The sequence below is a fragment of the Hetaerina americana genome, unplaced genomic scaffold (genome assembly GCF_022747635.1).
Source record: "Hetaerina americana unplaced genomic scaffold, ioHetAmer1.1.p SCAF_1, whole genome shotgun sequence".
Classification (NCBI taxonomy): domain Eukaryota; kingdom Metazoa; phylum Arthropoda; class Insecta; order Odonata; family Calopterygidae; genus Hetaerina; species Hetaerina americana.
The window spans coordinates 95,023,144-95,036,672 of record NW_027286069.1 but is presented as its reverse complement, the minus strand read 5'-3'; the positions used below and the strand labels follow the sequence as shown (position 1 = coordinate 95,036,672).

General features: G+C 39.4%; 1 long non-coding RNA gene across 1 annotated transcript in view; it reads left to right on the top strand.

The window, feature by feature from the left end:
- The window catches only part of LOC139686701 (uncharacterized), a 156,471-nt gene that overhangs the window by 119,658 nt on the left and 23,284 nt on the right, over positions 1 to 13,529 (top strand). The window lies entirely within an intron of this gene.

The window sequence follows — 13,529 nt, the reverse complement described above, 5'->3', positions numbered from 1 at the left end:
GTAACCGCGTTGGACCGTGCATTACAGATTGGAAAACTCAGCCATATCACTTGATCAGATGAACATTTCCAGAAATTTCCACTGATGAAATGGTCCGTCAAATGAGTAACGTGCTTGCCAGATAACCCAAATGTCGTGGGTTCGAACTTCACCCGAAAATTAATGTCACAAATTAAATTTATATTGAGAGTTTGCCAGGAACTATCAAGGCTCTTCAAGAACACAATTTTTCTCCCATTACAAACATTTTTGGATGACAACTGAAAACTTCAAAAAACTTTAATTGGAATAATTACATAAAGTACTAGCGGCTATGTCTTCACCAGACCAATTTATTCGTACAGGGGGAGCGGGATTAAATTCGCATTATACATGGTCGATAGGCCTTTTTTATGTACGTGGGCGGTTTCTTCAACATCGTGTCGTCTGTGGGCACCCGATTTCGCAGATGCTTTGGACAATGCTATTAGGACTTTTCAATTTTATACTATCAGGCATAATGAACACAAAATTCAATAAAATGAACTGATTGCACTTTAAGTTAACTCTTAAAGAATTGATTCAGGGCATTTTGCAAAGCAGTTAACGTTAACTTTTAAAAATAAATTATCCGAGACTATATAATTTTTCAGAAGCTGCTCACATATTTAAGACGTCTGCTCATCTGTCTGCATACATCATAGTATTCGTTTATGAATGATATAATAGCTAGATAATGACTGATACAATTTAATGGTTGCTCCACATTGAAGTTAATTAATTGAAACCTTAATCAGTCAAACCTACTTCTATTTGTGTGTGAAAACATCAATTTTTTATAATCAATTTTTCGATCTAAAATGATTTCAGAAAAATATAAACAAATAAAACCTAGCCGATTTCATCTAGTGTATTTCTACCCTATTTATGAAATAAATCCAAAGTCCTTACTCTGTACGGTCTTTGCGTGATGGTCTCCCAAACAAACGGTCATATTTCCGGTTTTTCATACAATTTTCATAGGTAAATAAATGATGAAGTGAATTAATGTATAATTAGCACATTGATTCAAAAAATGGAGGCGGATGGTTAAAATTTCAAGATATTTCGGTTAAAATGTATTTGTTCCCGGATGCAATTTTTCCTTTATGACAATATATTTTTTGAACAAAACTTAGGTCGAATTTATTATAAAGGTACAGATAATTACGGCAATAGGTTTTGTCAACAATGCCGACAGAAGAGAATTGTGGTATATGTGTAAATGATTTTTCTCCCCTTATCCTGAGTGCATGCATTAGTTAAGGATGTGGATTTTGAGTATAAGATAACGTAGGTTAAACCAAAACTGATAACCTGGTTAGGACATTCGAAAATTCGAGTGATTTTAGATTTAGTTCAGTAAAGGAGAAGGAAGGAGTTGCGTGTGAGCGAGTGCTTGCGCGTGAACGCGTGTGAAATAATTGGATTTAAATCAGGATTGAGATAAAGAATGAAGAAACGGGACATAGAGAGCAAAGTGGAATTTGGAGAAAAATGAAATGTGGGTTCTTATCCATGGAGACAAGCTGTCCGGTACATTCAACCTATAGTAAGACTCTTGGGCTTTAATTTTTATCTTCAGCTCACACTAAAGGGGATATAAAACACACGCACACAAACACCCACATACAAGAACATGGTGCGTCACAATCTAGTTTCGAGTTTATTGAGCGTTATAATGCAGTTTCCTTGAAGTTCTAGGGAACCGTTGCACTTCCTATAGAACTTTTCCTTCCTTTTACCTCCCGCTAGTGCCTGAATACGGCGGCTACATATGAAATTAATATCAATTCAGCTGTAACCTTCTTTCGTAAATGCCAAAGTTGAGCATGGATACCCATTAACTTGATGAATACTCACGGAAAGACGCTATTTTGGATAAGGTTCACTACGTTGTTCGTCGAGAGATCATTTTGTTTTTTATTAATAGTAATGATGGAAAAATTGATATATATATATATATATATATACATATATATATACATATATATATATATACACATATATATATATACATATATATACATATATATATATATATATATATATATATATATACATATATATATATATACATATATATATATATACATACGAGGGTCATCCGGAAAGTAGTACCCGTTCGTGCCGCATGAAGTGCTGACGACGCGAGTAGCCGCTGGACGAGGTCAGATAGCTTCAGTGGCTTGTCTGCCTTCTCTGAGTCAAGTTGCGTGACGCTAGCATTGCCTGTGTTGTTTCTGTGATTGTTTACAATGTTTAAAAAAATTGAGAACGCCGCCAGTTGTGAAGTGAGGGCAGTGATTAAATTCCTCAATGCAAGAAACGTTCGCCCATGTGATATTCATCGCCAATTAAAGGAGGTGTATGGAGACAATGTAATGGACGAGTCGTCTGTTCGGCGGTGGTGTCGCAACTTCAACATGGGGAGGGGGAACACACACGACGATGAGCGTTCGGAGAGACCGTCTGTCATTACAGACCAACTGGTGAGCTCAGTTGACGAATTCGTGAGGAACGATCGGCGCGTCACAATTGATGACATCTGTGAGCATTTTCCCAATGTTTCTCGAACAATTGTTCATGAAATTGTTAAACACCATCTGCATTATGCAAAAATTTGTGCAAGATGGGTCCCTCGCGTATCTCAATGAGCTGGCGGCGAAGGACTATGCAGCAGGAATACAGAAACTTGTCACACGTTATGACAAATGCCTTAATTTGCTTGGAGATTATGTTGAGAAGTAGTTTAAAGTATCCTCTTTCAAATAATTTTTTTTTTTTTTTTTTTTTTTTTTTATGTTTGTTAATATTTACTTTTGTGTCTTTATTTCACGAACGGGTACTACTTTCCGGATGACCCTCGTGTATATATATATATATATACATATATATACATATATATATATATATATATATATATATATATATATATATATATATATATATATATATATATATAATCTTATCAAAGTGAATTATGCTTGAAAAAAGGGGTAATTTGAGCGACTTGGATAGAAAAGAAAGGAGTAGAATTATTTTTTTTTCAGAGGAGAAGGAGGGGATCGAGATGGTGCGGGGGCTAACGTACTGGCTTCCCACCCTGAGGGCGCGGGTTCAAATCCCGGCGGTGTTGAATATTTTTCAGAGGTATCTCGATCCCTACTTGAGGTGCTTTGTGGAGGGCACTTTGAGGGAGTACGCCGTCCGTCGGATGGGACGTTAAACTGCGGACCCCTTGGCGCCTTTCGTAAAGAGTAGGCTAATGCCGACGCCGGGTTTCTCTCCACCCTTCATCCTTTCCTGTCCATCCCCTATGCCGCAAATGACCTTAGCTGTCGGTCGCCTCCCCTCAAAACTACTACTACTAGGAGAAGGAAAAGAGATACAACATGAAGAAGTAGGCTGAAATAAATCTGAAATTCGAGTTGTATGCACATGATGAACCAGTTTCAATATAAATCACAGTGTAGGTAGTGGCAAACAATTCTAATCCTATATGACTGTTTCCTGATCCACAGCGTAAAGAATCGTTTTTCATCATCAAAAATAGGTGTAGGTTAACTGAACATGTTTCAAACTGCAATCACTGCCGCTGACGCAATACTGGAGTTAAAACAATAACACTTGTGCCACATATCAATCATAAATTACACATGAAGCCAATAATTTGACATGGAACTACATTTTTGTAAGATAAGTCATGCAAGTGAAAATTTACGATCACACACTATTGAACAGCTTCGTATATTTTATGAACACATGTTTTGCTGCAATGCCTCAATAAGGTGAAAGGTAGTTTATTCAGTAGAACGCTATGCTACTGACGAGGGAGCCCAGTTTTGAATCCGTGTTGCATCTAGACACACAGATTTGCTTCAACCAAGCTGTGCTATTTTTTTAGTTTTGTACTTGCATGAGAAATCACAGGTGATACAATTAGGGCATTTTGCCTTTCTATCTCATTCTTTGTCTTCACCATCTGTTGAGCTTCGTATTAAGTGAAATTTATCCACTTATGTCAAACGAATATTAAGATTGCTTACTGTCCTAATATGTGCATTGAATTCCACTTAGTACTTTATCTAATTATTTTTTAGATTATAATGTGCAAAAATCTCTGAAGATAACCTTTTTGCTTTCTAAATGAAGTTCTCTAAAAAATGCAGCATTTCCCTTAAGCTAGATTAATGATATTGGTAATGAAATATTCTGTGTAAAAATTAGTACCAATCCATTAGATTTGTACTACAAGTGGAGTTTAGGCTTACCATAATCTTATTTCGAACCCCTAACGGTGTTTGAGTGAACGATCCAACTAAAATGATGACAACGTCATTAAACATTCTAATTTTCCTGATGCGGGCAAACTATCAGGGAATTGAAGCACACTGGTTTACTTCCTAATCAAATAATGTACATTGAACTTGCATAATTGGCATATTCAAAGAAAAGCAGGGACTGGAAAAGGAGCCCAAAGGGAAATGCGGGATATGAAATCCCCCTCGTTAAGATGCCCGTGACATGACCAGGGGGCGATGGGAGGAGGGTCGTTGCGGGGTGGAAGGGCGCTCGAGAATTATCGGAGCCCTGCAAAAGCGGTGGTGGGCGGACGCCTCGCAACTTGCGGATGGAGGCGTGAGGAATGGCAGCTGGGCGCGTCGGGATTCTCGATGGCGTAGGCGTAGGCGTAACTGGTGGAAAAAATGGAGGGCGTGAAACGTGGAATACGGAGGCGGAATGACGGGAAATACGGGTGACTATTCTCGCGAGCTCGACGATGGGTTAGTATTGTATATTTCCAGGACACGGTTTTTCGGCGAAGAGTCTGGTAAATCTTTTCCATCCTTATCTCAAGGCTGATATCGTCCATTCAAATTCACCGAAGGCGTTGAATATCTGAGTCAGAGTCCAAGGTTTCCATTCAGCTAACTCTATTACGCATTTAATACATAAATTCACCGGGAAATTAATTCATCAACTAAAAGAAAAATAAAATCCAAAATATGATTATTCAAAGAAATTAATCATTAAATTTATTTATATATTTCGAAAGGAAATATATTTGAATCTAAATTTTGTCCTCTTTATGTGAATATCCTTTTCGTAGTGATGCCATCATATTTCCTTAGCGTCTTCCTTACTAAAATAGTTGCAGGGTTTAATGTGAAACTTTACAGCTCCTGAACAATATTCTAATTCACGGAATGGATTTAGTGATATAATTTAAGTAGTAGAGTGAAAATAAAAATTTGTTTTCAGTCCTTTTCAAGAATCTGCGACGAAGTTTTGCTGCATCCACACTTAGGTGCGGACCCAGGAAATTTTTAAAAATTCATTTTTGAATATGAACGAAAAATGGAATAAAGATTATTAATAATACTACACATATTGCATATATTAGAGCCATTAATGTTGTGGTTGTTTTTCTCATACTACTCGCATGTAGCAGAAAAAATTAAACACGTTTCCCGACACACCGGCCTCCATCTCCCTTAGGTGTCGTAGGTATTTAACCCTTTAAATAATATTCTACTTCCTGTTTTTATTGTCAATATTTTTCTTTCAGATGTTTCACTACCAACAATATTTCAAAGAATAACATCTCAAAAACTGTTGAAATTACCAGTATCCTTTCATTTATTGAATGGTATTTGAGCCCAAAACTACTAACTTTAGGGGACGATGCACTCCGAGAGAGGTTACGAGACTGGCGCTCTTCCCACTGAATTTTCACCTCTTCTCTGAGGGCTTTGTAGGTCAGAAGGAGAATAATGCCACATCTTTGGGCGGAGAAATTGAGACGTCTCAAAAGAAACGAGCACTTCCAGCGGGTGCCTGAAGCTCCATTCCGATTTTCGTGAAAATGAAGAAACGGCGGGGTTGAGGAATGATAGGAGGGAAGAGGAGAGATAAAAGGCGGCAGCAGGAGTTAAGATGGCACAAACAAGAGAGTTTAGGCCGGTAGAGGGGTATAACGACGAGGAGACTGGGGAGGGAGGTTGAGCGGGATGAGTATGGATACAGGAAGAGAGATGAGGGAGAGGGGGGCGAGTGGGAACGCAGTGACGGGCGATGGAGTGGAAGAGTGGAGAAGAGAGAGGGGATGATATTTGCGCATTCAAAAGGATGGAGGGGAGGAGGCGGTGAGGAGGACGGAGGGAAGGGGCGGAGGCGGATGGGAGAGGGAGAAAGAGAGAGTCTTGTGATGAGTGGGGCTGAGGTGAGGGGTCCCACCGCCCCGAGCCCGTGAGGCTGAAAGTAGCGCGGGGGGTGGCTGTGAGAGAAGATACGAGGGGGTGTAAAGCGGGGAGAGGGGTAGGAGAGTCCCTCTCTATCTTGAGTGCTCCCACGTGAATGCTTGTGAAACGGTTTTGAGTTCCCGGAAAGACGAACGCTCTTCCCCAAGTAGGCTAAGGTTGAATCTCCCTCTTCCACAACGTGGGTGTGTATACATACATACATACATATATATATATATATATATATATATATATATATATATATATATATATATATATATATATATATATGTTTGTGTGTATGTGTGCATGTACATATTTATACTTATTCACATTCACAAATTATCCTCTACAATTTTCTTCGTGTTTAATATACTACCTTGATCAAAAAGTTCCCGGAATAACCACCGTGTGGCGCTCCCATCGTTCCGATTTGAGTTCTGTTTTTTTTGTTAAATTGGTACATCTGTTGTTGATATTCCCTTTAAATCTTAGTGTCATAACTTGACATTTGCAAAAGTTACGTAACCAAGAGTACATCTATCTCTGTGTGTGTTGGCGATTTTTTACAATTGCAGAAATGGATTTAAATTTGCAACAACGAACTTGTATTAAATTTTGCGTAAAAAACGGATTTAGTGGCGCACGGACGTTGGAAATGTTGGAAAAGTGTTTCGGCAACGATTCTCTAAAAAAAACGGTCGTTTACCAGTGGCACGAGCGGTTCAGAAGTGGTCGTGAGTCAATCGAAGATGATGAACGCAGTGGCAGACCATCGACATCGAAAGTCGGTGAAAAAATTGATAAAGTAAAAGAAATGTTGGTCAACAACCGCAAATTAACCATCAGAGAAATAGCGGAGGACTTGAACATTGCCTATGGATCCGCCCAAGACATTGTGGTTAATGATTTGGGTTTCCGTCGCTCCAGCAGCAAAGTTGGCGCCAAAAGACCTCAATTTCATGCAAAAAAGAGACCGTGTTGACGTCGCAAAAGACATGATTTGCGAGGCTGAATCCGATCCCACATTCATCAAAAGGATCATTACTGGAGACGAGACTTGGGTTTATGAGTACGACACGCAATCCAGACATCAGGCAAGTGAATGGCGTTCACCAAATGAGCCGAGACCAAAAAAACCACGTCGTTTTCAGTCAAAAAAGAAGGCAATGCTGACGGTTTTCATGGATTACAACGGTGTAGTGCATCATGAATTTTTGCCAGAAGGCCAGACAGTAAACAAAGAGTATTATTTGGGCGTTATGAGACGTTTGCGTGAAGCAATTCGCCGAAAGAGACCAGAAATGTGGGCAGAAAACTCGTGGATTTTGCACCATGATAACGCACCGTCGCACAGTGCTATCATTATTCGTAATTTTTTGACGAAAAATGCAACAAATACCATCCAACAGCCACCGAATTCACCTGATTTGGCTCCCTGTGACTTCTTTCTGTTCAATCGAGTTAAAAAACCATTACGGGGAACGCGTTTCAGCAGCCGAGAGGAAGTAATGGAAAAATCGCAGGAAGCACTGATGGACATACCGAAAACCGACCGTAACTTTTGCAAATGTCAAGTTATGACACTAAGATTTAAAGGGAATATCAACAACAGATGTACCAATTTAACAAAAAAAACAGAACTCAAATCGGAACGATGGGAGCGCCACACGGTGGTTATTCCGGGAACTTTTTGATCAAGGTAGTATTGTATTTAATATTCCCAAGGTTAATGGGGAAGAAGGTGTGACGACGATTCCTAACAGAAAAACGTTCCTCTACCAGTAACTGAACCACCAATCATAGGTTATTCGGATCGATGCTCTGAATCATTTGGACCTCCAGGAGTCTATTATTCCTTTTAGTATCTGTAGTTGAATACCCGTTGCTCAACTGCGGTACAGAAATTTATTTCTGTTTTGAGTTTTCTGCAATTTACCTTCCCCCCCTAGCCTTGTGGGAGTTTTCTAAAGAGTATGTCCTCCCCATCCCATTTCTAATCCTATATTCTTAATAATATATGTACACACACTGACACACACACACAACTATATAACCATAACCACACTATTCAACCCGAAGGTCGGCCTTCCCTGCCGCTCCTTCATCCGTGCAATACGGTGAGGTACCGACGGTGTCGGAGGATGTTGAATGGGGTACGTGGGAAGGGTAGCTACCAAGTGAATTCGGGGTGGAAGGCGGATGTGCGCTGGCACGGGAGTTATTCGGCGGCTGTTCCGCTCTCTTCGCCTCTTTCTCCTTATTCCCTCACCCTGTGGCGTACAAACCCTGGTTCCAAGTGGTTCCCTCATTCCTTTCTCCTTGTCCCTGGCTCTCCCAATCTCTAATTCTTCGTCCCACTCTGCCTCCATTTCTCTCTCGCTTCCGAAGTTCCCGCGTGTGGGCTTTACCGGGAAGCCAGGAGGTGTCCTTGTCCACCCGCCTTGTTTCCCCCGCAGACTGCAATCTGTCACACTAACTTCCAGATTAATATTTCGAATATTTTTTGTTGTCACCTGTTTTTCTGCTCCCTTCTTCCATAACCCGTTTATAAACTCTATGTTTCCAATGTTTTCATTGCCATTTCACCCGTTTAATACTGTTTATCTCCGGCGAGCAGTTCGCGAAATCGGCGAATGCGGGGGCGAGCGCAAAGCGAGTCCTACTCGGAAATTAATGACTGGATTCAATGCAAGTAATTTTTCCGCGAGCGTGTGCAGAGATTAAATTTCAGTGAATAAGTGCGGAGGACAAAGTGGAATAAAAATGAAAATGACGCGCTGGTGCAAAAGTGAAAAATGATCAAGATCTCCGGATCCGCGGGAATTATTTCGGAACGGACGACTCCGCGCTTTTTTTCCTGGGATGAACAATATCTTCTTCCACATTTATTCTCGTCTTTTATCGCTTCATCACTCTTCACTTCATTCGCATTTTATTCTTTCTCTCTCTTTCAAAGCACTATTTCTTTGACTCCAGTTTCAAATAATGGTTTTGATTCCGTACTGTTTTGATACGTTTATTTCCGGTAAACGTACAAAATTTCTTGCATCGGCACAAATGTATTTCGAAGAAAAAATGCACGCATATATCCAGTTCACTGGCGCACAAAGTGTTGAGCTCAGCCACTGTTTTTGTGCATTAATGCTTTGTTTGATTTAAGATATTAATTGAACAAAGGGAATCATGTGTAACTGAATGCAAGGAGGCAACACAAATATAATGCTCCGAAAATAAAAGGAAAAAATTAGAATTCATGTGTCGAAAAAAACAATGATCATCCATGGAAAAAAATCAAAACTTATGTAAGACAAACAGTACAAAGAGAATATTTTCTGCATTGGGATTAATTTTACACATAGGATAAATCTTATATAAGAACCCGTAGAAATATCAATCTAATGATGAATATATCGAGCATATTTCATATTTTATGTCGGATTAGATGTCAGGAACTAAGAATTAATATGTTAAGTGACGGAAATATTTTTTCATGGTAAATGATGAGCCGTCAGTGCTTTAGTCGAGTGATGGATGAAGTTCCACGAAGAGTAATGAGAGGGAAGTATAACGGAAAACAATGGGAAGAAAGGATGGATAAATTTTCGGATGAAATGAAATGCGTGAACCCTTGTTAAAGAAAATTATGCATTGTAAGTACTGGGCACGCATTTCAGGAGAAGTTCCAAAATATCTCGTACAGTAACAGCAATGAGTGACGTGAAAGAAATGTGAACAGGAAGAGATCAGGTGGCAGAAGAACAAAGTGGGAATCAAACCAAATCAATAGTTTTCAATGACAGCTGATACAGATTGTTTGGCTAACACTTTGCTAATGCGGCCAATTAATATGGTAATTTACCATTTACTTTAGTGAATTTCTTTTTTTGTAAAAAAAATTTACTTCAAGATGAAACCTCGAAAATTAATATGAAAATAATGAAAAAAATAAATAATTTTCTACTGCTGAGTAAAATGGAGTAAAATTATATATACACCAATGACATTACACTTAACTTCATGGAAGTCACTAATCATAAAACAGTACCCACATATAAGGAGGCTGTGGTAGAAAAAAGGGCAGCTGAACAAAGGTAAGAGTATATGGGCTGCACCAAATTCCCACTATAAGTTTGCAAAAATTATATATTGTTAAACAGAAGATGTCGCAAAGTAACGAAACCCGTGTAGTGTAAAATAATTTCTTGTTGAACGTTTTATCAACAAAACGTTTATAAAAAAGTTAGATCTTTTATCATTTTCAGTCCACATATTATCATCGAGCAGGAACTATCCAGTAGGTGATTAAATAGAGTTGCAATATTAACGAAAAAATATTCATAATATCAAAACGTTTGCGCAGCAATCAATTAATTTAATGAATATGCACGCATCTTTATCATTTCTTTAGCAACCCTTGAGTAAGTATGCTCGATACGTTTTCTTTTCATCCCGAGATTTTTCTGGGACCGACACAAGGAAGGGTGACTAAAAATTGAACTCTTCGCGACGCAAATTCGGAGCGATGCGATGTCGCTGGTTGCCAGGACGTGCACGCAAAAATGTACCCAGCCTCATCCTTTGACGTGGGAATCCTCGACTCCTCTCCATGCCCCCTCATCTTGGAACCCGAATTCCTCGTGACATTCACCTCCCCCCCCTCCGCTTCCAGTCACCTTCGCTCCTCTCCTATCTCCTCCCCAATTTGATCTCTTTCCCTTTAAACCAATCTCCCGGTCGCCATGCTTCGCTTGCCACTCCATCTCCTTCTTCATTTTCGCTACCACTCCAGCCGTGGATCTCACCCAACTCCACCACCTCCATCCATAAAAGAAGAAAACTCCCCGATTGGGCTCTCCCTCCCCCTCTCCCCCAACCTCTCCCGCTCCGCATCAACACTCCTGCTCTCCGCCCGTTCAACCCAAAGGAGAGGCGAACTCGTCTCTTTCCCCTATCACACCCTAATACCCATAAACTCCCAATGCGCAGCTCTCCTAATGCATTTGAATTGCTTTCGGTACGATATATGTAGAAAGGGTTTGATGAGCCGTTTTCGGTGGAGGGAGTGGTTTTTGCTGAATAAGGATTGACTGTGTGTCACGCAGGAGGACCCTCTCCCTTCATAATTGCTCCTCTAAAAAGCGGGTTCCCTGACAAAAGTGCGATTTTTATATATTTTTTTCTTTGACCGTGCCCAATAAAAGTGTTGATATTGCATTCTATTCGACACATAGAAACTTTCGTTTTCTTGTTGCTAACCTATCTGCGCATGAATTTCATGCTTACAACCACTTGCCAGGAGTTTGATTATGATTTATATCGAGTGATCTCGCATGTGTCTCTCTATTCTTCGAAACATTTCATGTTTGCAAGTCACAAGCTTTCGCCCGGTTTTGATAGGAGGTTGAGAGATACAGGAGCCTCCATTTAATCTCAATCTCGCCGCGTAAAATGTAAACGCACATCCATCTATCCACAATTTTTTCTTCGAGGTGTTCAACCGGAGATGAGGGATACGAAGGTTGGTATCATGATAGGACACACGAATCGGGTTGGAGGCGGAATAAACCCATATTCTGTGCTCGCGATCGGTTAAAGGAAGAAGTAATGAAAAGGATTCTTTCGGAGAGACCGATGAGAATCGATCATTTCTCTTTCATCCACGATCTCATCGACCGATGAGATCGTGGATGAATGAGAAATTTCTGAGAAAACCCGTCGGAAAGGTCTACGTCTAACCCTTGACCAGATTGGACGGTTATTAAATTAATTTTCAGTTCCTACCTTCCCTTAATCAAAATCTCTCCCCTCCCACGGAAATCAATTTTTTCTTTGAGGTGCGGTCAAAAAGAGTGGGAAAAGGCAGATACATGGATAGATGGGAAAAATATACCTCCCCATCTACCAACACTCTTCTTGTAGAGTTATGGAAGACTCAGATATTCCATTCTCGTTTCTCGCAACATGAAGGGGGGTATGGAATTCGTTGCATCCGGAATTCTCTCTGGAGGTCCACGAAGCGGTGGAAATTTGTCTAGTTTATCCACGTTAAAATGCATACTAAAGAGATTCTATCAGTTAATTTTTCAAGAGGAAAGTTAAAAGCTCGAATTATTTTATGCAAAGGCGCTTTTTCTTATGTTACAAATGCCTCATTCAGGTTCCTCATCGAGGTGTTCCCCGGAGTATATGAAGGGCCAAATTATAACAAAGAGTAACATTTACTTTTACTTATTCTTTACATCTACGCTGCTTCATAATACGGTTTCTTGACTAACTGTCACTTGACCTACCTGCCGGTAGTTTGTTGTAGTCATACTCTAAGTGGACAGTTTCAAACAGAGGTTAGTAGGTAGCGTAAAGATTCAAGACAGGTGATGCGACTTGAATTAAATTAGCTTTGGCGTTTGAATTTACATGAGGGGATAAAAGTAACTTTTATCTGCATTTAAGTAATTTCTAACTCGGCTGTTCTAAATTGATAATTCTGCCGTGGTACGCCGGTAGAGACAAGGTGGTTATGGCTGGTGACTCTAATTAGTTTCGTGAAGTTAACTTTTAATTTCGGCATGAAAATCTGTGGAGAGTCTTGAAAATTATACTTAAAAATAGTGAAAATTATTATTCACCATGAAAAATCAAGTCATACATCAATAATCTGTGCTACGATAAACGATGAGAGATGTTACTTAATATATACTAGAAATCTAATAAACTTAATTACATGCAAATTAGGAATGTGTCATGAGTTATTTAATGTCATCCATGTCAGACTCATTCATTGTCAGAATTACCTTGGAAACACTCAATATAGGATTTTTGTACACTATATATATTTCCCTTTCTTCATAGATGATTTATTAAATTAAGCTATGAGTGTGTGCACTGAGCCAAGAGTAAAATATTTGATAAATTGACAATATATTAAATAAAATACTGAATCAAGCGGATAATTTTACATTTATTAATGGCTATTTGAGGCTACATGTCTACAGCACTGCGAAGGTTAGAGTCATCAAAAGGCACAGTCCTCTCAAGGTGAACATCTCCCCATGTCCGACGGTTTTAACCGGTGGTATAGCCGCAGCCTTCAATCACTATCGAGTTAACTTCTTTCCAATGTCGACCATATGCCGTTCAGTTATAATGAAACGTGGGATAAGTGAAATTTGGCAAGAAGGCAAAACAAAAACATCCATCTAATATTACAAAAATATTATTTTAGCTACGAATAAGCTGTCACTAATTAACGCTAGATCATCTCGC